Here is a 25,282-nt window from a genome sequence, read left to right on the forward strand (position 1 = left end):
TTGCAGCAACATGGATGGACCTGGAGATCATCATTCTAAGTGAAGTAAGTCAGACAAAGGAAAATACCATTTGATATCACTCATACGTGGAATCTAAAAAAAAAGGCACAAATGAACTTATTTACAAAACAGAAACAGACTCACAGACACAGCAAACAAACTAGTGGTTACCCATGTAGAGAGGTCTGGGAGAAGGGACAAGACAGGGCTGGGGGTTAAGAAGTACAAACTATTATGTATAAAATAAATAAAATACAAGGATGATCACAGCACAGGGAGTAAAGCCAGTATTTCACAACAGCTGTAAGTGGAGTGCAACCTACAGAAGTACTGAATCACTTTGCTGCACATCTGAAACTAACGCAGTACTGAAAATCAGACATTCTTCAATAAAAAAATGGGCAGAGGCCTTAAACAGACAATTTTCCAAAGAAGACACGCAGATGGCCAACAGGCATCACTCATCATCAGGGAAGTGCAATCAAGTCCACAATGAGATGCCACCGCACACCTGTCAGAATGGCTATTATCAAAAAGACAAGCAACAAGTGTTGGCGAGGACGTGCAGAAAAGGGAACCCTCGTGCTCTGTTGGTGGGAACGTAAATGGATATAGTCACTATGGAAAACAGTATGGTGATTCCCCTCAAAATTAAAAACAGAACTACCATACAGTCTAGGGTTCCCCTTCTGGACATTCACCAACACAAAGTAAAAGCATTAGTTCAAAAAGATTTCTGTATAGAAGCCAAGACATGGAAGCAACCTAAATGTCCATTTGTAAATGACTGGATAAAGACTATTATATACATCCAGTAAAGATAATTATAGATGTATTTGGAATATATAACTGTATATAATGAAACGTTACTGAGTCATGAAACAGAATGAGATCTTGCCATTTGCGACAACACGGACGGCTGTAGAGGGCATTACGCTAAGTGACATTAGTCAGGGAAAGGCAAATACTGTATGGTTTCACTTGTAGGCGGAATCCAAAATACAAAGCAAGCAAACATAACCAAACAGAAACAGAGTCCTAGATACAGAGAACAAACAGGTGGCTGCCGGGGGCAGGGGCGGGGGAGGAGAGAAGTAGGTGAGAGAGTTTCGGAGGTTCGAACTTCCAGTTACAAAGTACGTGAGTCACAGGGATGAAGCGTACAGCTCGGGGAAGACAGTCGGTAAATCTCTGTGTGGAGACAGAGGATGGCAGACTTATCAGGGTGATCATTCTGAAATGTTTAGAAAAACTGAGTCACCATGTTGTGGACCAGGAACAAACATCGTGTCGGCCAGTTATACTTCAGAAACAAACAAACTGAAAGAGAGACCAGATGTGTGGTACGGGCAGGGAGAACTGGGTGAAGGCGGCCAGGACGGACAAACTCCCATTACAAGGTAAGTAAGTCCTGGGCGAATGTCACGTGCAGCTCGAAGAAGACGACACTGCTGCACATGGTGAATGCAGGTTAGGCAGGTCCGAGGAGTTTTCATCACATGCGAAAACCAGTCCTAAATCTGTTTCTTTAATGTGGTGTGTACGTGAGATGACAGTGTTTGCGGCATGTATTGTGGCGACTGTCTCATGGCGTGTGTAAGTTGAGTCATTGCTCTGCAAACCTCGGGCTTCTGCAGAGCTGCAGCTCAAGTGTATCTCAGGGAAGCTGGAAGAAGGCAAGGAGGAAACCTGGGCTTCCAACCCCACCCAGAAATAAGCCGCTCTCTGCCCTCCTTCCCTCGCGTGGTGCCGAAGGCAGCCGGCCCAAGCCCAGGGTCTTACCTGGGTTCATGTGAGATCAGTCCCAGGTGCTCGGTTTCTCTACGTTTATGATTTCACTACTCTGGGGAATAGGAACACAAGTCTGCTGGGGTGTGAACCTTGCCTTGCTACTGGCATTTATTTTTCTGAGTAGCTCCCTTGCTTCATTCTGTCCTTGGTTCTGCTTGTTTCTCTTTAATTCCTCATGAAAATGAAATTATTTTTCATTTTATTAAAATGACAATGAAACTAGGGTAATCTGTTCTGTCTTAATACACAGAAAATGTTTTACATGCATGATTTCTTCTTCTGGCAACTACTGGGTGGTTTTTGTGATTCTAAGACATTTTTGACAGAAACTAAAATAACTATTTGTGTCGTTTCACTTTTGAGTACCTCGCAGACCACGGGTTTGCTCCGAGATCTTTTTTCTTTTCTATACATGCATTCAGTGCTGTAAGTTCCCCTCTGAGCACGGCTTTTACTCTATCCCACACGTTTTGATCATTTATATTTTCATTTTACTAGAGTCAAAATACTTGAAAGCTTCTATTAAGACTTTGACTCGTGTGTTTCTGAAGTTTGAATCCGATTATGCCAGTGAAAAGGCTGTGCCTGTGGATGTCTTTCCTGCCTGGTATCTTCCGCGCTCCCTGGGTCTGTGGTTTTGTGTGCCATTATTTTAAAAACTCCTCAGCCAGCATCACTTCATTTCCCCCCATTGCTCCCTCTTTCCTCCCTCTGACACTCCCAGGAGGCACACACCACACCTTTGGAACCTGCCTCACACGTTGCCCTCTCTGCTCCTTGTTCCTCGTTCTTTCCCCTTTGACTCTCGATTTTGGAAATTTCTATTAACAGATCTGCAAGCTCGCTCGTCCCTTCCTTAGCTGCACATGAGCTGTTGATGAGACCAATAGAGACATTCTTCATTTCTGTTCGATGTTTCATTATTTTCGGCATTTTTCTTTTCATTCTTTCTCAGGGTTTCTGCTTACACTTCCCGTCTTTTTTTGTTCTGTCAACCATGTGTTAAATTCACTTGTATTTTAACGTCTGTTCTCACCCTTGAGGTTGAGCAGAGGTTTTCAGAAATGTCGTCACCACCTGCTGACCGAATTTTCCACAGTTTTAACTCTACTCAATTAGGTCTCCAGCGTGGGCTTTTAATTCTGCGTTGCAATGTGACACAGACCCTCCTTGGTCGGTGTCCGCACTCGCTGTGGTGCCGCGCTGTCTTCGTCACTGCAGAACTGCAGTGGGTGTGAACGGCACGCCCACTCTTCCACTCAGTATTCCCTCGAAAATTCCGCCTTTATTTTTGGTGTGCGCTTTTAGAATCAGGATGAGGGTTTCTAGTAAAAACGTGTCTGCTGGGGTTTTGTTTGGGGCCGTATGTGGAGCTTTTGCGCTGAATTTGGCTGCTGCTGCAGTCGTGCCCTCGCCGTCACCCTGTGCTGTCATCTTAGGTGTGCGTGATGCAGAAACGGTGACCGCTTTCTGGTCCTCCTAGAACCTCAGACTTCTGCCAGTCCTTGACCTCGTCCCCAGTTTTGCCTTACGTTGGCACCAGAGTCAACTAGTGCCGGTGTAAACTTCTGGAACGCCATATTCATGCTGCCCAGTTAAGTCTTCGTTGGTACTTACCCACATGTTTCCTGTCCCACTGTTCTGAGAAGTCAGCTTAAGGTTGATTGTTATACATTTTAAAATAATGTGTCCTTTTTTTCCCCCTCCAGTTACTTTACCCCTTTTCTCTTGCTTTTCTTTTCAATAATTTGACTTTGGTGTACGCTTCTTTCCTGTATCTTGTTTGGGCACATTAAGCTTCTCAAACGTGTCATCAGTTTGGGGGAATTCTTCGCCAGGTTTTAAAACTATTAATTGTATCTCATTCTCCCTGTAGTCTTCATCGATCACAGGAATGTTACCCCTCTTGACTGTGGTCTACATAATTCTATTCTGCTGCGTGATTCTTTTCTTAATCCCTTCTCTCTGTATATACGTATTTCTGTTTGCGTGTTTTCTGTCAGTGTGATGTCTACGTTACCACCCCTCCATTTATCTGCAGCCAGTCTTCTGTTCAACTCATAAACTCATGAGTCCTTAGCCTCAGATACTGGTTTTCAGTTGTGGAATTCGCATTGTACCCTATTTCGTAAATCAACATTTTTGCTGCAGTTCCTCCTCTTTTCATTTATTTTACACGTCTTTCTCTTTCCTTTAAAATAGTCATCGTAAGTCTCAGAACATAATGCCCCAAATATGCGTATTTCAGTCCAAAACCACTTGTCACGCAAAGAAGCAGGGAAGTCGGAGGCGGTCTGAGGGCAGACGTCGCAGACTCTCTGTTCTCTGAGCTCTGTCAAGACGCTTCATGGCCCAGAATGCTGTCTGTCTCGGTGGCTGCTCCAGGTGACCTCGAGAGAAATACGAATTCTGTCTGCAGATGTCAGTCTTATCCAGGTGATTGATGTGGTGTTGAGTTCAGCTCTGTTCTCACTGGTTTTCTGTCTGCTTCATCTTTTTTTTTTTTTTTAAGTTTCAGTTCTAAATATGTCTTTTTCACTAGCATGTAGTCAGTTTACAGCGTTGTCTTCACATTTCCATTTTACAGGGTCCTGCAGCCTCCAGCTGTGATGGTGGCCCGTCCGCTTCTCTTGGTGGTTCTGTCAGTTTTCGTCCAGGTACTTTGACACCATGTCATTAGGTCCGTGCACTTTAGTGATTTCGGAAAATTGCCCCCTTTACCATGGCAGACACCCTTTTCAATCCCCGGTAACTTTCCTCACTTTGTCAGAAACTGGTAAAGCTACTCCTGCTTTCCTTTGGTTAGTGTTAACTGGTGCATTTTTCTCCATACACTTACTTTTAATCTATTTGTGTCTCTGTTTAGAGTGGGTTTCTTCTGGACAGAAACAGGGCCACACACGGGGAGAAAAGATGTGAGGCCAGAGCAGTATCTTCTCAGACGGTGTAGAAAGATGCAGAGAGAGAGAGACAGATAGACGGACTATAGCGAGGTAGACAGGTAGATGATAGATACAGAGAGAGAGCGCAGACCGGCCTGTGGGTGGACGTGTGTCCGTCCCTGTCCACGGCGGAGGAGCCGGCTGCTCAATGGTTGCTCAGTCCCCGCGTCTCGGCCTCACAGCACTGGCCACGCCTGCAGTCACCCCCCTGCGCTGCGAGCCCCCGAGGGAAGCGAGGACCTCGCTCTCATTCACTCGCTGTTCCTCTGGGCCCAGGACGGAGATGCACTTGGTGGACATCTGCAGAGCAATGAATGCACGCGCACGCAGGTGCGCGCAGGTGCGCCGGAGCTGCTCTGAGCGGCGGGAGGGCGCCTGCGGGCCCTGCCCCTTCGGCCCCGGGGGCGCCACCTTACGGGCCTCTGGGGGACCCCCTCCAGAAGGGGTGCTTGGAGCGAACTAGAAGCCCCCTGCGCTGGACGCTGCTTTGGGATCCCTTCTGGCTGCGGGAAGCCAGCCCAGCCCACGGAGCGCTCTGCTGAAAGGCTGGACCGTTTTCAGGCGTTAAGTGAACCCAGCGCTTTTACGAGAGTTCTAGAAAAGAAAAGGTGACTCGCAGCGGCGAGCGCCTTCCCACGGGGCCCCAGCCTCCCCTCGCGCGGGTTGGCCTCGGCGCCCCAGTTCCTGAGGGGCAAGTGCGGGCGGGGGTGCTTCACCGGCCGAGCGTGCGCGCCCGGCCCCGGGAACCTGCGGCCCGCTCGCCCTCTCCATCCGCGAGCCGCGAGTAGAGGGGCCGCCGGGCCCCCGGGTCTTCGTGGTCGCTGGCAGAGACACAGCACGTTTATGTAGGATGTCACTCGCCGAGTTTAGGAGCCGAGGACTGAAAAGCCCTTGAGTTCGTAGGTCGGCCTGTCTAGTTTCTCTTCCTTCACTTTTCGAAATGGCATTCATTGTTTCTGCACAAATTGCCCCCCGCCCCCCACCCCGCCCCGCCGGTGACGACGAGCGATCAGGGCCCGTGTATCAGCCTGTGTTTGGAAAATTCAGTTGTTCAGGAGTTATTCTCATGAGATACTAAATCTTTTTTTGCCACGTCTTAAAAACGGATCCTCTGAAGGCACTCAGAGTCAGAGAGCAGATCTCCCCCGCCCGCGAGCTCCGCAGACACCGGGGACAGCGCGCGCCTCTCGCCAGCCCCACCTGACGTCCGCCACGGCCTGGACAAGCTGGAACCACCCGCGTGGGGAGCCCGCGCCTGCAAATACAGCCCACTTTGCCACTGCATCTCGTGGAAATCCTGGCCCGGCCGCCCAGCGTCTCCCACAGACCGGCAGGAGCGGAGCGAGGCGTGGCACGGTTCTGCCGGGTTCTGCCCAGGACTCGGACCGAGGTGCAGGAACTGGCCGGCTGTCCAGTCCTCCAGGCACAGCTAGCTCATTCCGTTCTTGGGTTCAATTCGCACACGCATCTTTGGCTTCTAACACGTAATCAAGTGTCATTTCTGCTGGGCCTTCCTTGCTTCCCAAGGGTTCCCAGGAATCCACTCTTCTGCCCGGTGCTGTGCCTGGAGTCAGCCGCTCGGGCAGCCGGTGTGTAGGTTCCACAAGTCACAGAGGCCCCCGAGGGGGGCTCAGCCACACACCCCGACAAAGTGCACAGGGCGAGCTGGTGCACGACGGCTCCGCGGGGCGGGCACTGTGTCCCCGAGCTGCTCACCAGTCAAGCGACACCGAGAACCAGTGCCTGCCTTCCACCGCCAGCCTGTGCTTAGCTGTGGTCTCCAGGAAGAGCGTGCTTATTTCTGGATGTGCGGGGATTCTCCTGTTGAATACAAATTAATAAACAGTAATGACAAAGCTAATCGTGATGAGCAGTGTGTCAAAACCTGTAAAGAACTGGCATCAATATTATCGACTTGGAAAGTGAAACTCTAGAAACACATTTTTTTTCTTAGTTGCATAAAGTGTAGGTTTTCCTTCCTGAGCATATGTTCTCTTAAAGCAAGGCAAATATAGTCAAAAACAGAAAAATAGACACTTCAAAGACGCAGAGACATTTGTGACGGATGGGTTACCTCCGAGGAAAATCGCGTCACCTGAGGGGGAGGGGGAGACCCACAGATCTAATCTTTAAGATACAGCCTTGCAAACGGGGCTTTCTTCTCTGTAGCCGCTGCACTGACTGGCGCTGTGCCAGGAGCTCTGAGCCCTGCAGATGTGCGCTGGCTCATCCAGAGCCCCTCGACAAATAGCAGTAATCTTAATAGCACTAACAGCAGTGTTACCAAGGGACAGCGCAGCCCGCTCGGTCCTCACAGACCCAGCAACTTGGGCCAAACATCATTCTCGGTGTTTTACGAGGAAGCAAAAAACGACCCTCAAATAAGTGTAACAAGATGTTAAAATGGAACTTCTGGCTGAAACCTGGTAGGTATCAGATTCCAAAGTTCTTGGTCTGACAAGATTTACAGGATATGTGGCCAAGACGTGGTTGGATGAGTCTTAATTCAGAAGCTTGTGGGGCAGAATCTGTGTGTGTGTGTGTGTGTGTTCCTGTGCTACACACGTGCTGGAAAAGGTTAAACCAGCTGAGGGCTTTACAAACAAATCCCAATCTGCATGTGGGGTGAGGAGAGGGTCGCCTGGGGGACTGTGGGGATCGGAGCTGACTGCACTCATGCGACGCCCCAGTCCTCGGGGTCTCTGTTTCTGCAGGGGGCTGAGTCAGGGCAGAGGGAAACTAACCAGGTCTTCTATTTTCTGTGTTTCTGATGCTTTGACATCTCGGGACCTTGCTGACCCCAGAGGGACAGGGTCACCATCCTCCTGTTCTCATCACCCCCGGGCAGGTACCAGACAGCCAGGGGCAACCCCCCTGCCCCAGGGCCACTGAGATCATTCAAACAAGCCAATCAGCAGCCTGCTCACCCTTCTTCTGGCAGAAGCCACAGGAAAGGGTCCTGCCCACCTTTCCCCCTCCGTCTCCCCCTGCTGAGCCTGGTGCTGTCCTGTGTGCCCTCCACCCGACGTGGTGGTCCCTCGCCCTAGGAACTGTGAGTGGCACATCCTCTGACCTGCTGGCCTTACTGGAACTCAAATTTTCTGTTAATACATCACTGTTTAAAGCAGATAAGTAACAGACCACTTGCCGTCTGCATCCACTGGAATGAGCGAGTCCTGAACCCGGGGCTTCTAGCTCTCTAAACTGACCTGCCTCTGGGGGGGGGTGAAGCAGCCCCAAATACACACGGGGAGTGGGATCATCTCTAAGCCCACATGGTTACCTTAGTGAAGCCCCAGCTTAGAGCTCAGGACACTTTTTTTTTAAGAAATACCAAATACCTGCTCACTTCTCTCTTCTATATACATTCCTCCTTGTTTGCAATTGCAGAAATCTTGAATTATCGGTCTTGAAAACCCACAGTTTTTCATTTTTTGAGATGCTTTCATTTTCTAGGATTTTCACCCTCTGTTAATTGTCACATCACGTATCCGTCTGGAAACCCACGGCAAGAGCCAACCAGGCCTTCACTGAGGGTTACTCTGTGTCTTCCCCGAACTCGGGCTTCACTCGCCCACCTGAGCCCTGGCTTCACCCCTTCCGTTCAGCAGCCCCATTGCTGGAGGACACAGGACCCCGCTGGGAGCTCTCGGGCTCCGTCAGCTCCCCGAGGGCGCCTCTGGCCTTCCCGCACGTTGCCATCCCGTTAGCAGGCCGCAGCACCCCACAGGTCCTCTGGGACTCCGTCCTCCCCCAGCCGCTTCCGCGTGCGGACTCATCCCTGTTGGGGGACCTGGGAACCACTCTCGTCCCTTCCCCCTTACACTAGGAACGCCCAGCAAAGGGTGCAGACAAAGAGTGGGAAGAAGGCTTCAGGAAGGTGAACGGGAAGACGTGAGAGTGGACTAGCCCAGAGTGATGCCCCGTGTGGACGTCTGCAGATTTCCCACGTCCCGTGGTTTATGCAGCTCTTCAGCACGAGTGAAAGAGGCAAGCGGAGACTGAACCCAAGGTCACTGGGAACCAGAGACACTTAATTCCTGGTCACTGCTTTTCTCAAATAGAACACATAATGACCATTCAACAATTCCACATGCCTCGAATGAACTAGAAACAATTTGTGATGAATTAATAGAGAGGAAGGAACAAGCGATTTGACCACAGACGCCCTGGAGTCAGCCCCTCTCTCTTGCTTGCAAGAGACTCAAATGTCTTTACAGAAAATGGAAAACAACCCCAGCCTGCCTGCAGGGTGAGGGCTGGGTAATGAGGTAGCAGAGGCAAACTGGAGTTGTTCACTGAGAAGCTCCTGCAAAGGAGAGGGTAAAACCTTAATTTTACAGGAAACCAAGACTGATACCAGTGGTGTGCAAACACGGTTAATAATGCGAACCCCTCTGAAGCAGGCCCACCACGTGGCGCTCGAAACAGGCGTGTTTGCTCCAGCGGGTCGACTCAGAAGTAGGGGGGACGTGGCCTCCAGCTTAGCCAGAAGAAGCAGGGTGGTGACGGACTAGCAGTAACAGTGACAATGAAACGCACGCTCAGGAGAACCGTCTGCTGGGCCGTCCAAAAGGAACATCGTGTTTTCCCTCAATCAGCTCTTGTCGCTGCTTCTCTCATCAGGAGACAGAATCGTTGCGGACATATGGCTTCTTGGACACCCTCAAAACTCGCTCCGCTGCCGGGCATTATTTGCAGAGGGAAAAATGGACTATCCGGAGGTTACATATGCAGTCAATCAAAGGTCACGTTCACAGCCTCCTCTAACTTCCGCAGGGAATCACTGCAGGCTGTTTCCGCGGGTCGGGGCGCACGCTCAGACAGAGCTGTGCGGGCTTCGTTCCCGCTCGGTGGACGGGGGGCCAGACAGGGCATCACTTGGAAACAAGCCATGGTTTCCTTTCTTTAGCGTAAAGGAAATTTAATACAGATACAGCACGTGCCCAGCAAAGCGTGACTGCGCTCTTAGTGGTCATTTGGGTACATCTTTGGCCAAACAGAGAGCAATGTGCTTATCATAGTTAAATGGCTAATTTCTGCCTTCCTGAGTCCCAGCCCCCACCATGCATCTCGTCCGTTTGTCCAGTAAATAATGCTGTGTGTGTGTGTGCGCGTGCGCCCACGCGTGTGCACGCCGCGGCATCTGAGTCCGAACCCTGCTCTCTCCTCCTGGTTTTGCTGCAAGTGTTGTATGTGAGTGTGAGTGAGTAAGTTGTGTATACATGACTGTCTGTTACCGTTGTTCCTTTAAACTGAAGTGGAAATCTGGGAACTGGAAAAAATTCCCTGACTCTAGCCAAGCGGGTTGGGTTTTGCAAAAGCAGCGAGCAGAGGAGTTTGAGCTTCTCTTCCTGTGCCTCTGAGGCTTAGGCGACCTGCCTGGGCTCTCAAGGGAAAAGCAGCGTCGTATGAGCTGCGACTGTCAGGGACCCGGCCTCCAGTGCCCTAGGCGCTCTGCCTGCCCTTGAGGGCCCCGCAGGCAGATTGGCAGACACCCAAACCTGGGCACAACGCCTGACGCGCTGTATATGCAGTCATATTTGGGGGAAAAAAGTTATATTTAAACACCCTTCCCACCTGTATTTCCTGCATTTCATTCAATGCATCCCAACTTTATCTTACGCTACAAAGAAATGGACGCGTAGGTAAAATTCTTCCATGTAGATGCACTGAATTCTCTCATACAAATTAGAACAGCAAGGATTTCTCAGTGGGGTGGGCAAATGATGTGTTTGCACATGGAAAAGGAAACTGCAGAACGTTTGTCCCCAAAAAGTGAAAAGTGCAGGATAATTAGCTGAAGCGTCACCCACCCCCTTGTCCTAGGACACTGACCACTGGCGTTCAGACTAAATTTTTTAAACGAAATTTATTTTTAGGATAATTTTAGATTTATACAGAAATCGCAGGGGAGCACAGATGCGTCCCATGTGCTCTACGCCCCCTTCCCCTGCTGCCAACAGCTGCATTAAGGTGGTGCACGTGACGCAGTCCAAGGACAAGTGTCGCCACGTCAGTATGAACCACAGTCTGCAGTTGGTTCGGATCTCCGCGGTTTTCCCCAATTCCCTTGCCTGTGCCCTCTCGTCCCAGGCACTCCCTGCATCTCTTTAGGCTCCTCCGGGCAGGAGCAGCTTCCTGGACTTCCCTTGTATTTTGTGCGTTTGACAGTTTTGAGGAGGTCTGGTCAGGACTTCTGCAGAATATTCCCACACTGGGGTTTAGCTGGTTTTTCCCTGATGAAGCTGAGCATGAAGGTGACAGAGGGCAAAGTCCCCTTCAGTGTCACTCATCTCCATGACCTGTGCCTGCGGATCCGTGACCCTGACCGCCTGGCTCAGGTAGTGTTTCTCTCCTGCAAATCGCTCTCCTTCTCCCTCTCAAAGCTGTGGTCTTCAGGAAGAGGTCCCCATGCCCAGCCTGCACTCAAGGAGAGGGGACACGTTACATTTCTAGAAGGAAAAAAATCCAGAGTAATGTTGAGGTTAGTGGTCATAAGTACTTCTGCAAAACCTGCTTTTATTCACTGAAAGGCGTAGACCCCTGTGCCTTATTTTGAAATACTCAGCTTGATACCGACCACTGCTGGCAATGAGAATGGAGAGGTGGTGGCTGGGTACTGTCCAGCCTCCCTGATGAAGTCATGACAGCCCGTCCTCCTTGTCAGCCTGCACGCACTGCTAAGCACAGATGCGCCCGGGGCAGCCCCGGGGTTCACTGCACTCTCTTCCCCGGATTGCCTGCATGGCAGTGACAACCCCTTGCCAGCTTTGGTGCTCCCATCTGCCCGTCACTGGGTGTCCCAGCAGGGTGGCTGGGGCTGGGGCACTCGCTCACTAGAGGTGTGTGCACTTGAGCAGACAGAATGTTCTGCTCACGTTCTCTCAGGCTTCCTGTTTTGCACTTTACCAAACATTTGGCTTAATAACTGCTCTTGTATAATCAAGCAACCCTGGATGCAGACAGAGTGTCTGCTTCAGGGTTTACATGTATGGATGTATATCCTCAAACACTTGCCTGAAAGACAGTTTCTTAATCTCTGCCTAAATATTTCCACGTAAAGAAATTTATTTTTTATCAGAAATGTCCAGCCCAACTTCAGACAATTCTGTCACTTGGATATTTAATGCTTTTGGCTAATTAGCAGTTGCCTTTGACAATAGTGATGGTGATAATGGAGATGATGGTGGTGGTGATGATGGTGGTGATGGTGATAATGGAGATGATGGTGGTGATAATGGTGATGATGGTGGTGGTGATGGTGATAATGGTAGCAATGGTGATGACAGTGATTGGGATGATGATGGTGATGATGATGATGTGGTGGTGGTGATGGTGATGCTGGTGGTAGTGGTGACGGTGATAACGATGGTAGTGGTGATGAAGCTGACTACCAGTGGTGGGGTGGCAGTGGCAGTATTTTGTATTTTCACTACCTTTAAAAATATCATCAGGTGTAACCAATTTAAAGGTAAAAATTTAAACCACTGATTTTTAGGTATCTAATGGATATGTAAGCTTGCTAAATAGATTATATTCTGGTAGAAACTACTAGAATTTTTTAAAATTAAATTAGGATTTTTATTTTGAGATAATTATAGATTCACAGGAACGTGTAAGAAACAATGCAAAGAGATCTCTGCACTGTTTATCCAGTTCCCCCGATAGTCACGTCTTGCAAAACTACAGCAGAGTCTGTCAGCCAGGATACTAACCCCAGCACAGTCAAGACGCAGGGCTCCCTGTCATCCCAAGGGTCCCGCAGGAGGCCCTCTTATAACCTCACACACTTCCTTCACACCTCCCAGCTCTCAGGAGACCAGTCACCTGCTTCCCATGTCTACAGTTCTGTCATTCGAAGTGCAATCAAATCTCATGTGAGTGGAATCATACGGCACGTCACCGCCTGGGATGGGCTTTTTCTTCAGTCAGTTAATTCTCTAGAGACTCATCGTGTGGTTCCATCCGTGAGCATCGAGTTCTCGTTGTGGACTGCTCTCTGCGGCAAAGGCGGACCCTGGTTTGCAGAAGGGTTCACCCAGCGTGGGGTACCTGGCTTGCTTCCGGCTTTTGGCCTTATGGAGTGAAAGTTCTGTGCGTGTTCATGCATGGGTTTCTGCGTGAACGTGCGCCTTTATGTCTCTGGGACAAACGCCAGGAGTGCCTTTGGTGAGTTGTGTGGCAGTTCCCTGCGTTGTTTCTAAAGAAATTGCCAAACTCTTTTTCCACCGTGGCTGCACCATTTACATTCTGCCCACGATGTGCGAGTGACTCGGCTCCGCCACGTGCTTGCTGGCGCTTGGTGTGGTCGCTGTTTTTCGTCCGAGCCGTCCTGAGACGTGTGCATGGCTGGAGGAGCGCCGCACACCGGTAAATGTGCTCACTTGCCGTCTGAAGGGCCTCTCCATGCCTCGGCCCTGTTCCTCACAGGGTTGTTCCTTACTGCTGAGCTTTGAAAGTGTTTTGTAAGCTCCAGACACGAGCTCTCTGCTGGATATGTCGTTTCCAAACAGTTTCTCCCAGTCTGTGGTTTTTATTCCCACCCTCTCAACAGGGTTTTAGCAGAGCAAAAATTTTAATTTTGTTCTACTCCGATTTGCCATGTTTTTTCCTTTTATAGATTGTACTTTTGTTATCTGGTCTACGAATTCTACTTAGCCTGCGGTCCTGGAGATTTTCCCCCAGAGCCTACAGTCGCATACTGTACGTTTAATCTATGATCTGTTTTGAATTAATCTTTGTATAAAGTATGAAATTTAGGTCAAAGTTCTTTTTGGGGGGGGAGTCTGGATGCCCAATTACTTCATTTGTTGGAGTCCAATTGTACCATCCTTTGTGGCAAAACCAGGTGGGAGTCCTTCCCTGGGTCTCCTGGATCCTCTGTGCTGCTCTGCTGATCCGTGTGTCTCCATCTGACAGTAGCACCCAGCCCTGACCACGGCGGCTACACGATGCTCAATCCACATAGATGAATTCCTTGCACTTTATTCCTCTTTCTCAAAGAAGTTTTAGTGATTTTCATTCCTTTGCCTTTCCATATACATTTAAAACAATCTAGTCTACATCTACGAAAAATCTTGTCGAATTTTGATTGGGTTTGCAATAAATTTGTTTATCAGTTTGGGAAGAATTGGCATCTTTACTGCATCATCCTCTGATCAGGGCTGGCTCTCCATTTATTTTGATTTTTTTTTTTAATTTCTCCCATAAGCTTTGAGGTTTTCAGGACACAAATCCTAAACATTTTGTTAGACTTACACATAAGTATTTCATTTTTTCATCAATCTTTAAATGTATTGCATTGAAAATGTTGATGTTCACATGTTCATTGCTGGTTTATAGAAATACTAGTGACTTTTTTGGGGGTTAACGTGTTTCCTGTGTACTTCCTGAATTTGTGTATTAGTTCTAGGAGTTTTGGGGGGATTTTTGCTTTTTTTGTGTTTTTTTTAGACTCCTTAGGGATTTTCTACACGGACAATGAAGGCGTCTGCAAACTGGGGTCATTTCACTTCTTCTTTTCCAATCTACGTGTTTAATTAATTTTTCTTGCCAGAACTTCCAGTAATACCTCGAATAAGAGCAATGAAATAATGACAGAGACGCCCTCTTCTTGCTCTTAGGAGGGAAATCCGTCCCCACCGAGCACGATGCTTGCTGTCGATTTTCTGTTCATGTTCTTGCCCAAGTTGAGGGGGTTCTGTCTATTCTTACATTTCTGGGAGATGTTTCACGAACGAGGGCAGAATCTTGGACAACTGATTTTTTCCCACCTCAACTGATTTCCTCGTGGAACTCCGTTTTGGTCTCACTGGGGTGAACCACAGCGGTACTCAGACACCAGCCTTGCCTCCGCGGGATAAGCCCCATTAAGTCACACTGTGTGATTCTTTGCGTCTATCACTGGATTTTACTGCCAACACTGTGCTATGAATGCCTGCATCCGATTTACAAGTGACACTGATCTGTAGTTTTCGGTTTTGTGTTACCTTGTCTGGTTTTAGCATCGGGGATGCAGGTTCACAGGACGCGGCGGGAAGAGTCCCCGCCCCTTCCAACGCCAGGAAGGCGTCGTGTGCCGCTGAGATCAGTTATTCCTCAGTGTTTCACAGAATTCTCCACCGAAAGCATTTGGGCCTGGAGACTTGCCTTTGGGGAGGGTTAATATTATAAATTCGACTTCCTTAGCTTGACAGGGCTGTTCCACATTCGGGGAGCTGAGGTCCTTTGTTCTTTTTGGGGAACTGGTCCATTTTATGGAAGTTGTCTAAACTGTGTCCATGGGGACGTTTGCAGCATTTCTTTGTTGTTTTTTGACGTCTGCAATAATTTTTTGTTTCATTCCTGGCCGCAGCATTGTGCTTTCTCCCCTGTTTATGAAACCTGCTGGAAGCTTCTCAGCGTTACTGCTGTTTTTGTCTCACTGATTTTTCATACGTTTTCTGTGTTTAATTTCCTTCACTCCTGCTTTTATATTACTTTCCCCCCTCTTCTGCTTGCTCCAGGTTTACGCTGGCCTTTGGTCTCGGGGGGCGTTTGGCTGCTGACCTGAGGCTCCCCTGCGCAAGGCGGGCCTTCAGCGCTGTAACGCGCCTCCTCTGCTGGGTCCCTGTCTGCCCCTTGGTCTCCTGCACATTCGGTCGCCCTGCGAGCGAGCGCTGTCAGGGTGGCTGCCTCAGACCTTGTCAGAGGGACTCGGCACCTCCAGCATCTTACCTTCTAGCACCTGTTGGTTTACTTTTTCATCCAGGTTGTTCTTTGTTCCTGGAGCGACCACGCTTTTTCTGTTGAAATTGAGACGTTTCTGCTGTCATGTTATGAAACTCAGCTCTTACTTGCTCAGTTCTGTCTTTCAGTGGCTTCATCTGAAGCTTCTCCAGCTGGAAAAGTGGGCCACTGCGCCCCAGCTGCCAGGCGGGGCGGAAGGCCAGGCTCCCACCAGCGGGGGGTGGGCTCCCGGTTTTGCTGGGTGGGGGAGGGTCCCGGTACGCGCCCTGCTCACTCCACAGTCGTCAGCTGTGTTTAGCAGGCAGCGTGCCCCCCCCCCCCCACTGGCCTGGAAGCCCCTGACAGTGGTCCCTTCCTGCCTCGCCCTCTGCCACGTGGGGACCCAGACAGCAGCCGCTCTGGGACAGCGGGGAACAGCGACGCCGCCTGCCCGACACGCCTCTCCCCGGACCCCGTGTCCCGGCACGTGGCTCCTCACCGGGCGCAGGCGTCGCTCACAGACGCGGCCTCTGGCCCGGGGCATTCAGCCCTCTCAGGGCAGCGACGGTCTAATTATCCTCGACTCTCCCAGCTCACACTCAGCCAAAGGCCTGAGGCCTTTCCCGTGAACTTCTAAGCTTTCCTGAGTCCTTGGTCTTGCAGAGTTGTGGGGCCTCGGGGACAAGTCGCGCTTTGTTGTGTTAGCTTGGTCCACAGTGTCTCCAGCGGGGTGTTCACTCCTGCGAGGCCCCGTCGGTTAGAAGTGTAGTCCGTCTCGGCTCGGAGCTTCAGCGGGGAGTTTGCGGATAATCACACCCGGTGTCTTACTAACAGCAGCACATACAGAGGACAGAGATTCACCTCCGTGTCTAAAAATCTGAAGAAACTTTTCCTTGTGAGGTTCAAAGATCTTTAATTTTTACCATTTCATTAAAGTACAATTGACAGGAAAACTCTTTCCATAGGGTGATAGTTCCCATTCCGCGGACGCGACATTGTAAAATCCAAACTCAAAACTGAGTTTCTCTGTTGCGTAGCCCCCAAAAGGCACCCCTGACCTCCTGTACCAGTTAATGACAACTTGCACTTCTTAGAGCCTTTACACTTGCAAAAGTAATCCCACATCTGTTTTTTGTTTTTTACATTTTTGTTTTGTTTTTATTTGGGTCGGGGAGTGGTAATTAGTTGTGTTTATTTGTCTATTGGAGGCACTGGGGAAGGAGCCCAGGACCTGGTGCGTGCGAAGCACACGCTCCACCACTGAGCTGTCCTCTCCCCACCACGTGGACTTTCCAGAGCCGCCCTCAGTGCATCTGAGACCTGCCATTCACACGGCTGTCATTTGTTGGCGGCCTGTGTGAGGCTGGTGGCTGCGCTGCCCGGCAGCGGGTTGCTTACATGATTTTGTTCACATGCCTACGGCCACTGGCAGGTGACCCTGCAGACGTGAAGGCAAACATGGGACGAGGCTGTGGGTCGGGAGGTGGCCCTCGGGCGCTGGCCACTTCCTCCCCAGGTGCTTCCTCAGCAGAGGGGGCGCTCAGGTCAGAGGACCCCGGGTCAGGGTCTGTTCCGGATTCCTGGGTTCGAAACTCGAATCTTCTCCGTGTGCCAGAGCAGACCTGCCCCTCGGAAGGCAGGCTTCCTTTAGCAAAGACTGAAAGAGCCTGGCGCGTTCTGAGCACCACATGCTGAAACTCTGAGCTCCTCCCACGCCTCTGGGGGGCCAGTCCTGCGGGGAAGGATTGGGCCGGGACCGTCCACTTCATTCCTGTCCAGCAAACACCGTCCTCCCGTCTCCCAGCCGCTCCTGGAGGCACAGCCCTCGCTGGGAGAAGGCGGTGTTCCTGCCCCGCCAGCCCCCACGTCCGCCCCCACACCGCCGTCCCTCTCCCCGGGCTGATTCTGCCTCCTGAGTGGTCTCAGAGGTCCGTCTCGTGCTGACCCTTCTCCTTCTCCAGTTTGCCCAGTTCAAGCTCTGTCGCTACTTCTGTGGTCACGAGGCAACCTCCTAAATGGTTCTTTCCCTCCAAATCCTCTTGCTCTAACCCTGCGTTGTCCCATTCAACAGCCTCTGGCCACAGGTGGTGACCACCGAGCGCTGGCAGTGGGACTGGCGCCGGCAAGTGGCTACCGTTTCAATGTCAACATCTTCAAATGTAAAAGGCTGGTGCTGCGTTCGGTTCGTGCACCTGAGCTCCCTGGGGCCAGCGTCCTGTTCTCGCCCACACTGAGTCCCCCGGGGGCACCGTTGGGGGTGGCGGGAGTGGCTGTTGGCTTGATGGACACAGCACCGTTTGTTTACTGATGCGACAGGCAACATTTTTCATCCACATGTGGCTGCTAGAAAAATTTGAAGTTGCACGTGTGGCTGTTTCTAATGACGGTCTCAGTTCAGCGCGTCTCCACCTGCCAGCAGCAGGGCCACTACCGGACTCGTAGTCAACACGTCCTCTTTAAGGATGCGCCCACGCCTTCAGAAGGTGCAATCCAGCCTCGACGTCCTGAGGTCTGTCCTGCGTTTTCTCGGGAGGTTTTGTAACGCTGCACCCGAGCCACTGACCGCGGATGTGAATTTACATCGAAGTGACACTCACACTTCATAATGAGCTTGTCCCACGGTGAAATGAGTCTTCACAGCTCTCGATTTAAAAAAAAGATTGTTTAAATGCTTAAAATCGTGTTTTCTGGTTCGTAAGACAAACGTTAAGCCTTAGCAAAGTTTGCTGTCTTCCTCATAAAGTCTGCTCGGCATGGGCTTCGTTGCTGGGAGCTCAGACTTCGTGCCTGGGCCACAGACACGCCTTTGTTCGCATAAACTTTGTCCTCCGGACATGAGCAGCAAAGCGCTGGGCGGCGGCGGCAGAGAGGCAGCTCCCTCCCCAGGGAGGGCAGCGTCCGAGCCCTCTTAGGACGGCGTCCAGGGGAGGTAAAACCCGAAGCGCAGTAAACATTTACTTGTTTGTATTCTCCTCCCCCGCAGTTACCACAGTGACCCGTTGCCTGATGGAAACGTCAGCGGAGCGGGGAGAACACAGACCTCAGCTGCTCTCAGCCACCGGCACGCAAGGGCCTGTCCGCGGGGGTCGCCGGCCTGCAGCCTCTTCACGTGGACTCGCTCGGCGCGGCCGGCTCGGGGAGGCGCAAGCAGCACCACTCAGCCGGAGAAACTCGTCTCCAGGCGCTTTGACACTTTGCAGAGCCTCCTGTTTACCATCTGCTGTCGCACTTCCCAGTTTTGTGCTCAGGCGTCTTTCCGGGTGCCGCTTTAAGGTCCTGGGGGTTGAAGCTCCTCGCGGGCTGTGTGACCCCCACAACAGGTGGCCCGGGCTTCCTGATAAGGGAGCTCTGCCCTTCGTGAAGCGCGCACCGTCCAAACGGGACCCCCTTCCTCCTCCGCAGCTGCACTGGCATCGGGTCGGCACCCTCGCCCTCACCAGTCTGCGTCCTGCCGCTCGCGTCAGCAAACCCCACAGCCCCGGGTGACCCACGAGGCTTGACGAAACAGACTGCCGGGCCGATGGACCCAGGTGGGGCCTCAGGGCTGGCCCGGCGACGCGTTTGGGGACCCACCCCCGCACAGCAGCCCTCTCCAGGGAGCAGGATGTGCAGCTCGGAGGGCGTCTGGGCCCTGTTCTGCGAGCTGCTCTCCAGAGTCCGGGCCGGGCCGCCCTGGCACTGCTGAGAGGTCAGACATCCGGAGAGGTTTTCAGCTGGAAAGAGCAGGTGAGAGACGGGTTTTCCGCGGTCCGTCTTGTGTATACTTTACAGCAACCCTGGGGCGTCCCTTTCCCTCCCTGTACACCTGGGTGAAGGGGAAACGCCACCTGGGCTCTTTCGGGTCAGACACGTTCCGCTCTGACCCGAAAGCCACGCACAGCCCCCGGACACCGCCCCCCAGACCCCCATCTCCTGCTGGGAAATGCTGCAGACCTGCCCGGGTCCACTCAGATAAACACTCTCGCAAGCTTTATTTTTGAACGCAGATGACGGTCAGGTAAATTCTTCTTGCACAGGTGAGACCCATCGCCCACCCTCCCGCCCCCTCACTCCTGGATTCCCGTGATCACTCACTCAAGGAAGAGGACTGGCTCCCTGCTCGCGGGCAGCACAGCGGGGCTCTGGTGCTCTAACGTGAGCAGCAGACTCCTCACTCGCACTTGCCAGGTTTGAGCGTGCGTGCCTTTACGCTTCCTCTGAGCTCCGGGTCTTAACGATTCTGACCTTTGGAGCGGAGCCGTCGGGTTAGATCTCGGGCTCGCCGTTCAGCGAGATGAAGCTTAGCGACGTGGCCTCCTCGCGTGTTTGCTCCAAGGGTGCACGGTCTGAGCAGGAGTGAAGACCCGCAGACCCTCTGGGAGGCCAGCGGCCCCCTGGTCCCCTTCCACCCCGTCTCGGTCAGCGCCGTTGTGTGGCACCATGTTTCCACACATGCGACGGCGATTAAATTCATAACAGCCCGTCCCTTCACCTCCGAGGTATCCCGAACGTCTGTGTTTAAAACCCTGGCAAGGCGAATGGTCCGGCCCCTGCCGTCTGCCTTGTCCCGACACGAGAAAGACCGCGATGGTCCTGCCTCACCAGCAGGTGACGCGGGCGCGTTACCGGTGGTTCTCGTTAAACATGTGTTTTCTCCTGTCCTAAACCAAGCTGCCAAAGGCTCTCATTCTAAATCCACGAGGCACCGACATGAAGCTTCCCTGCTCACAGCTCCCAGCATCCAGACATCCAGCGCTCCCTCATTTGGAAAATTCAGCGTGATCCACAGCGATGGCCGGTCCTGGTTTTGCTCTGTAGTTCAGCCGGGACAGAAAGAGCTACGACCACAACAGCAGGGGCTCTGCACCTCACAGCGCGCCCACTGCGGCTGTCCCTCCTCGCAGCACCGTGCGTCTGCTGCTTTCTGTTTCTCCCCAGGGAGGTGACTTGGTCAGAACACACGGCAGGGGGACAGCCAAGCGTGGACAGCCCGGTCTTCCCGCCCCAGGTCCTGCACTCGCTCAGAGGGGTAAATAGAGCAGGGTCAGACCTCTGCTTCATTCCAGCTCTTAGAAGCCGTGAGTGGAATGAACTTGAGCTGAGGGACTGGGACACCAGTCACCTCATCTTTTATTTTTGTTTTTGTTTTTATTTTTCCTCACAGATGTTTATTATTTATTTCATCATTTTGCCAAACCAAGCCAAGGGTTCCTTAAAACCAAGATACATTTCCTTGGTCTCAAATAAAAAAAAAGCCAAATAATACCATTTTATATAAATAATGGATTTGGAATGCTTCAGATTGGACCACTTGCCAGAATCATAAATCAGAAAATAATGGTCTTTTTATTACTTTAAAAATTAAACTAACATCCAGGCTATTTAACTATGAATAAAAATAAAAATGAGTTTGGAAGGGTTGGAGTTTATGTCAGATAAACATCTTTTTTTTTTAAACTTTGATCCAGAGCCGGTCTGTCTCCAGCAGGAGGCCTGCCCTGCGCTCAGCGCTGGGTTTCCTGCAAAGCCGGGTCTCTTCCTGTTTACTCTCGGGGGAGCCTGCGCCTGGCGACCCATCAGCACTAAGGCTTCCCCCTGTTGGTCCCAGAAGACTGACTGGCAGGAGAAAGACGAAATGGCCCAAAGGGTTTTCAGTCCCAGGTGGTTCAAATTCAAGACACGTCATCTCCACAAACGGGCGACTTTCTGAAGCTCTGTTTACCTGGGAATTTTTGTAAATGCAATGACAGAACTTCTTTCCTGTAAACGATGTGTAGTTTCTTCGATTCTGTGGCTTTCTCAGAAGTAATAGAATGTTCTTGGCCTGGCGGAGGCTCCTGTATTTTTGGTGTGAGTGATAGCGTTCCCGCAGGCCTGTTCAGTCCGGGGTCTGAGTCTGCTCTGAATCCAGGCTCTGGCAGTGATGGTTAAACTCTCCCACCAGCGACATCAGAACAGACTCTCAAAGCCCTCTGAGTAAAGACATATCTTTTCTTTTCTTTTCTTTTTGCATTTTTAAAAATTTTATCTTGTTGAGTTGTAGTCAGTTTACAATCTTGTGTCAAATTCCAGTGCAGAGCACAAGTTTTCAGTCATACACGAACATGCGTATGTTCATTGTCACATTCTTTTTCACTGTGAGCTGCCACAAGATATTGAATACAGTTCCCCGTGCTCTACAGTGTCATCCTGTTTATCTGTTCTGCATGTGCCTGTCAGTGTCTACAAATCTCAAACTCCCAGTCTGTCCCTTCCCACCCCCCTCTCCCCAGCAACCACAAGTTTGTGTTCTGTGTAGAGACATAGCTTTAATGTTTCCCATCACAGCGGCCAGGCCGTATTTCTTACTGTAGAGGTCGTCTGGTGAGATGGGGACAGTCCTCTTCAAACGCAAGAACAGAGAGGAGGCATTTCAATCCCCCGTGAGAGTGGGGACGCAACCCCAAATCCAGTTTGCTCTCGCATCTGGGAGTCCCTTCACCACGTACGAGGTCCTGAAGGAACCTTCGTTTTCTCCTTCAGAACAAGCACCCATCACAGAAAATTAGAAAACACACAGGCTCTGCGACCAGTTTCAATGTAGAAAGAATGCCATTTCAGAATTAAAACAGAGACAGGTAAACCTCATCACACAGACACCAAAAACGAGTCTCATGCTGTGGAGCATGCCTGGTGCAAAAAAAAAAAACAAAAAAAACCTGACATTTGGATATGCAGTGAAATATTTGAAAATAGAGTTTATGTTACAGTTTAAAATATATATAATTCAGATTCCTAACTGCCGTGTGAAGGTGACCAGTCGAGGGTGTCTGTCTGTCCACTTGGCTTGGGCTTGTGCTGCTGTTTGCTGTCTGTCTGCTTCCCCCGGGAAGCCGGTATCCGTGCATGTGGGGGACGGGGGCTACTCCAGGCCTTGCCCGCGAGCCCTTATCTCAGGGCTGGGCCCTCACCTGACGAGTCAGAGTGTCCCTGATCCTGGGCACCTTTTTCCGTGGACGTTCTGTGAGCCTTACCTCGGAGCAGCTGCGGGGGTGAGAGGGCAGACCTGGCCTCCAGGAGGTTCCCACCACGCTTCCTGGGGGCTCCGGGTCAGGGACACTCAGCCCCCAAGGAGAAGAACCCGGGCTGCTTCTGGCGACACCTCCACTGACTGTCCCCGAGAAGCCCCCTCCCCATCGCTCCTGCCGAATTGCTGTGTTTAGCGCGTGCGCATTTCTTCGTGTATTTTTTAGGGTTTTAATAAAGCAATTTATTTTCCTAAATAGGTAACGTTTACATGTCGTGGGCTGGAAGTATTTTCCAAAAACTGGAGAATTTTATATTCAACAAGTTGCAGCAGATACGATGTGGGTTATGTAAACTGTATGCTGTGTGTATATTCAGAACCTTAACTGCAACCTTTGTAAGATATTTTGAGGTAACACACGTGAAGTGTCTGCACATAGCAGCTTGTCTCCACTGCGCTCAAGGCCGCAGTGCCTCTGTTTCTTTGTGGGTGGTTTTCTGTGTCAGAGAAGCAAAGCCGCGAATGGAGACTTGTGGTCGTGTTCATGGTTGCTCCAGGTTTAGTAAAGTCTTAGCACCGTTATTTAATAAAGCACACATCTCTGAGGCCGGAGGGAGGGGGCAGGGCGCAGCCATTCAAGGACCCACACAGCCATCAGCCCTGAGATGGCGGGAGACTCAGCTCCCAGCGGCCTTGAGCGTCATTACACACTCATGTGATATATTAACATGGTAAATGGCCCTGCCACAGGTGCCAGGACAGCTCCCAGGCTGCCCGTAAAAGGTCAAAAAGTGGGCGGTGGCCCAGGTCCTGGCAATCCCCGCCCCTTCCCCAAGGTAGCGGGAATAACCCTGCCACTTGTTAGCACATGAAGCCACCCAGCCCATAAAAACCAACCACCCAGCACCTCCTGGCCTTTCTCTTGCCGTCTGAGTGAGATGAGATGGCCCGCACTCTATGGAGCATGTATCTCTCTGAATAAATCCACCTTCACTCAGCTGTGGCTCGCTCTTGAAGCCGCGTGAAGCCCAGGACCCTCACGTGGCGGGGCACATCCCAGGGGCTCGGCAGAGGCCTGGGGCACAGCCCTCCTCTCGCCCCACTTTCCTGCATCACAAGGGCGCCCTGTGGGCAGGGGGCCGTCTGTGCTTCACAAGCATTAACTGGTCTTATCCTCTCAGCAGCCCCGTGAGGTATGTGCTGTTGTCTTCACTTCAAAGGAGGGAACCAGAAACTCAGAGAGGGTGGGTTTGGACTCAGCCTGTCCTGACTCTCCAGGGGCACCGTGAGGGGCCGTGTGACTGAGGCTGGATCCGCCCACTTAAGGTGATGCTTCACAGCCGAACTGTCCATCGACAGAGGACTGGATAGAGAAGATGTGGTGTATTTATATAATGGAATACTACTCAACCATGAAAAAAAGTGAAATCCTGCCATTTGCAGCAACATGGATGGACCTGGAGATAATCATTCTAAGTAAAGTCAGTCAGACAGAGAAAGGCAAATATCGTATGATATCACTTATATGTTGAATCTAAAAACAAAATGTTACAAATTCTATTTACAAACCAAAAACAGACTCATGAACATAGAAAACAAACTACAGTTACCAAAAGGGAAAGGATGGGGAGGGATAAATTAGGGGCTGGGGATTAGCAGACACACACTGCTGTCTATAAAACAGGTAAACAAAAAGGACCTACCGTACAGCACAGGGAACTGTATTCAATTTCTTATAATAACATATAATGGGAAAGAATCTGAAAATAAAAAACATATGTATGTGTATGTATAACTGAATCACTCTGCTGTACACCTGAAACTGACATTGTAAATCAACCACACTGCAATAAAAATTTTTTAAAAGGCTATTATTACAGTAATGACAATAATGGTGCCTCAGGGCAGAGGAAAGCATGTGCACTGAAATGCACACATGGCCTGTGAAATTGTTTTCACTTAAACGTCTGCATGTTGAGAAATGTGAACAACAGCAAAAGGCTTTGCTCGACTCCGTGTTCTGCTCGTCTGGTTTGTCCTGATTTTGCAGCCTTTAGATTGCATGCTCCGCATGAGACTCAGACTGAAAGCTCTCTTTTGATTAAATTGCACTCCTGTCACACTTGTGGAGATTAAAACCCTGAGAGGTAGGAATGACAGCTTCCACGGTCTCGGCAATTTCAGGAAGGCAGACCCTAAGTGGTCAGGTATACTTAGAGCTGGAGAGATGGTTCATCCACCTTGAACTTCTTCCATTCAAAGGAGCTGCCCATTCACTCATTCATTCAGAGCCTTCATTCATTCATTCATTCATTCATCACTGGGCTCTCCCCACGTGTCAGGTCTGGATGGGGCACAAGTCAGGCCGGGGGCCCTCTGGAGGGGAATCAGAAGAACAAATTCACATTCAGGCAAAGGCCAGATGAGACGGGGTTAGTGGGCAAATCAGAGTCTGGATCAAAGTCAGAAAGAGAATAGTAACTGTCTCTGTGACTGTGCGTCTGTGGGACGCCGGCTTTCAACTGCATCCACTCCATCACCGAGACCGCAGACCAGCCCCGGTTCGCAGAGGCAGAAACTGAAGCGTAGAGCAGCAGGTAAGCGATGAGCCCAAATCCACACCTTTGCTCTGTGGCCACGCCAGGATCCACGTCCAATCTCGCGCCCATTCCGGCTGTCGCCACCAACTGGTGCTCCTTCCTCAAAGGGGGCCTCCGGGCCGGGCCACCAGGAGGGGAGCCCAGGGCGAGAGCCGTGGAGAGCAGGCCGGGAACCAGCAGTCCGAGGCTGGGCAACGTCAGGTGCGTGTCGATGGACCCGGTCCTCTGGGTTACTGCGGTGGAGCTCGCGTGGG

The 25,282-nt window shown here is 51.0% G+C and overlaps 1 long non-coding RNA gene across 2 annotated transcripts; it reads left to right on the plus strand.

Moving 5' to 3' along the window:
• The first annotated feature begins 1,103 nt into the window (after positions 1–1,103).
• On the plus strand, positions 1,104–24,307 carry LOC123615407 (uncharacterized). Of its 2 annotated transcripts, XR_006722972.2 has the most exons (3): positions 1,104–1,400; positions 18,427–19,169; positions 19,460–24,307. It is a non-coding gene; the product is annotated as an uncharacterized LOC123615407 (long non-coding RNA). The 2 variants fall into 2 exon arrangements; XR_012504346.1 differs by having other exon boundaries at positions 18,427–24,307.
• Positions 24,308–25,282: the final 975 nt, after the last annotated feature.

This window comes from Camelus bactrianus, chromosome 36, assembly GCF_048773025.1.
Source record: "Camelus bactrianus isolate YW-2024 breed Bactrian camel chromosome 36, ASM4877302v1, whole genome shotgun sequence".
Classification (NCBI taxonomy): domain Eukaryota; kingdom Metazoa; phylum Chordata; class Mammalia; order Artiodactyla; family Camelidae; genus Camelus; species Camelus bactrianus.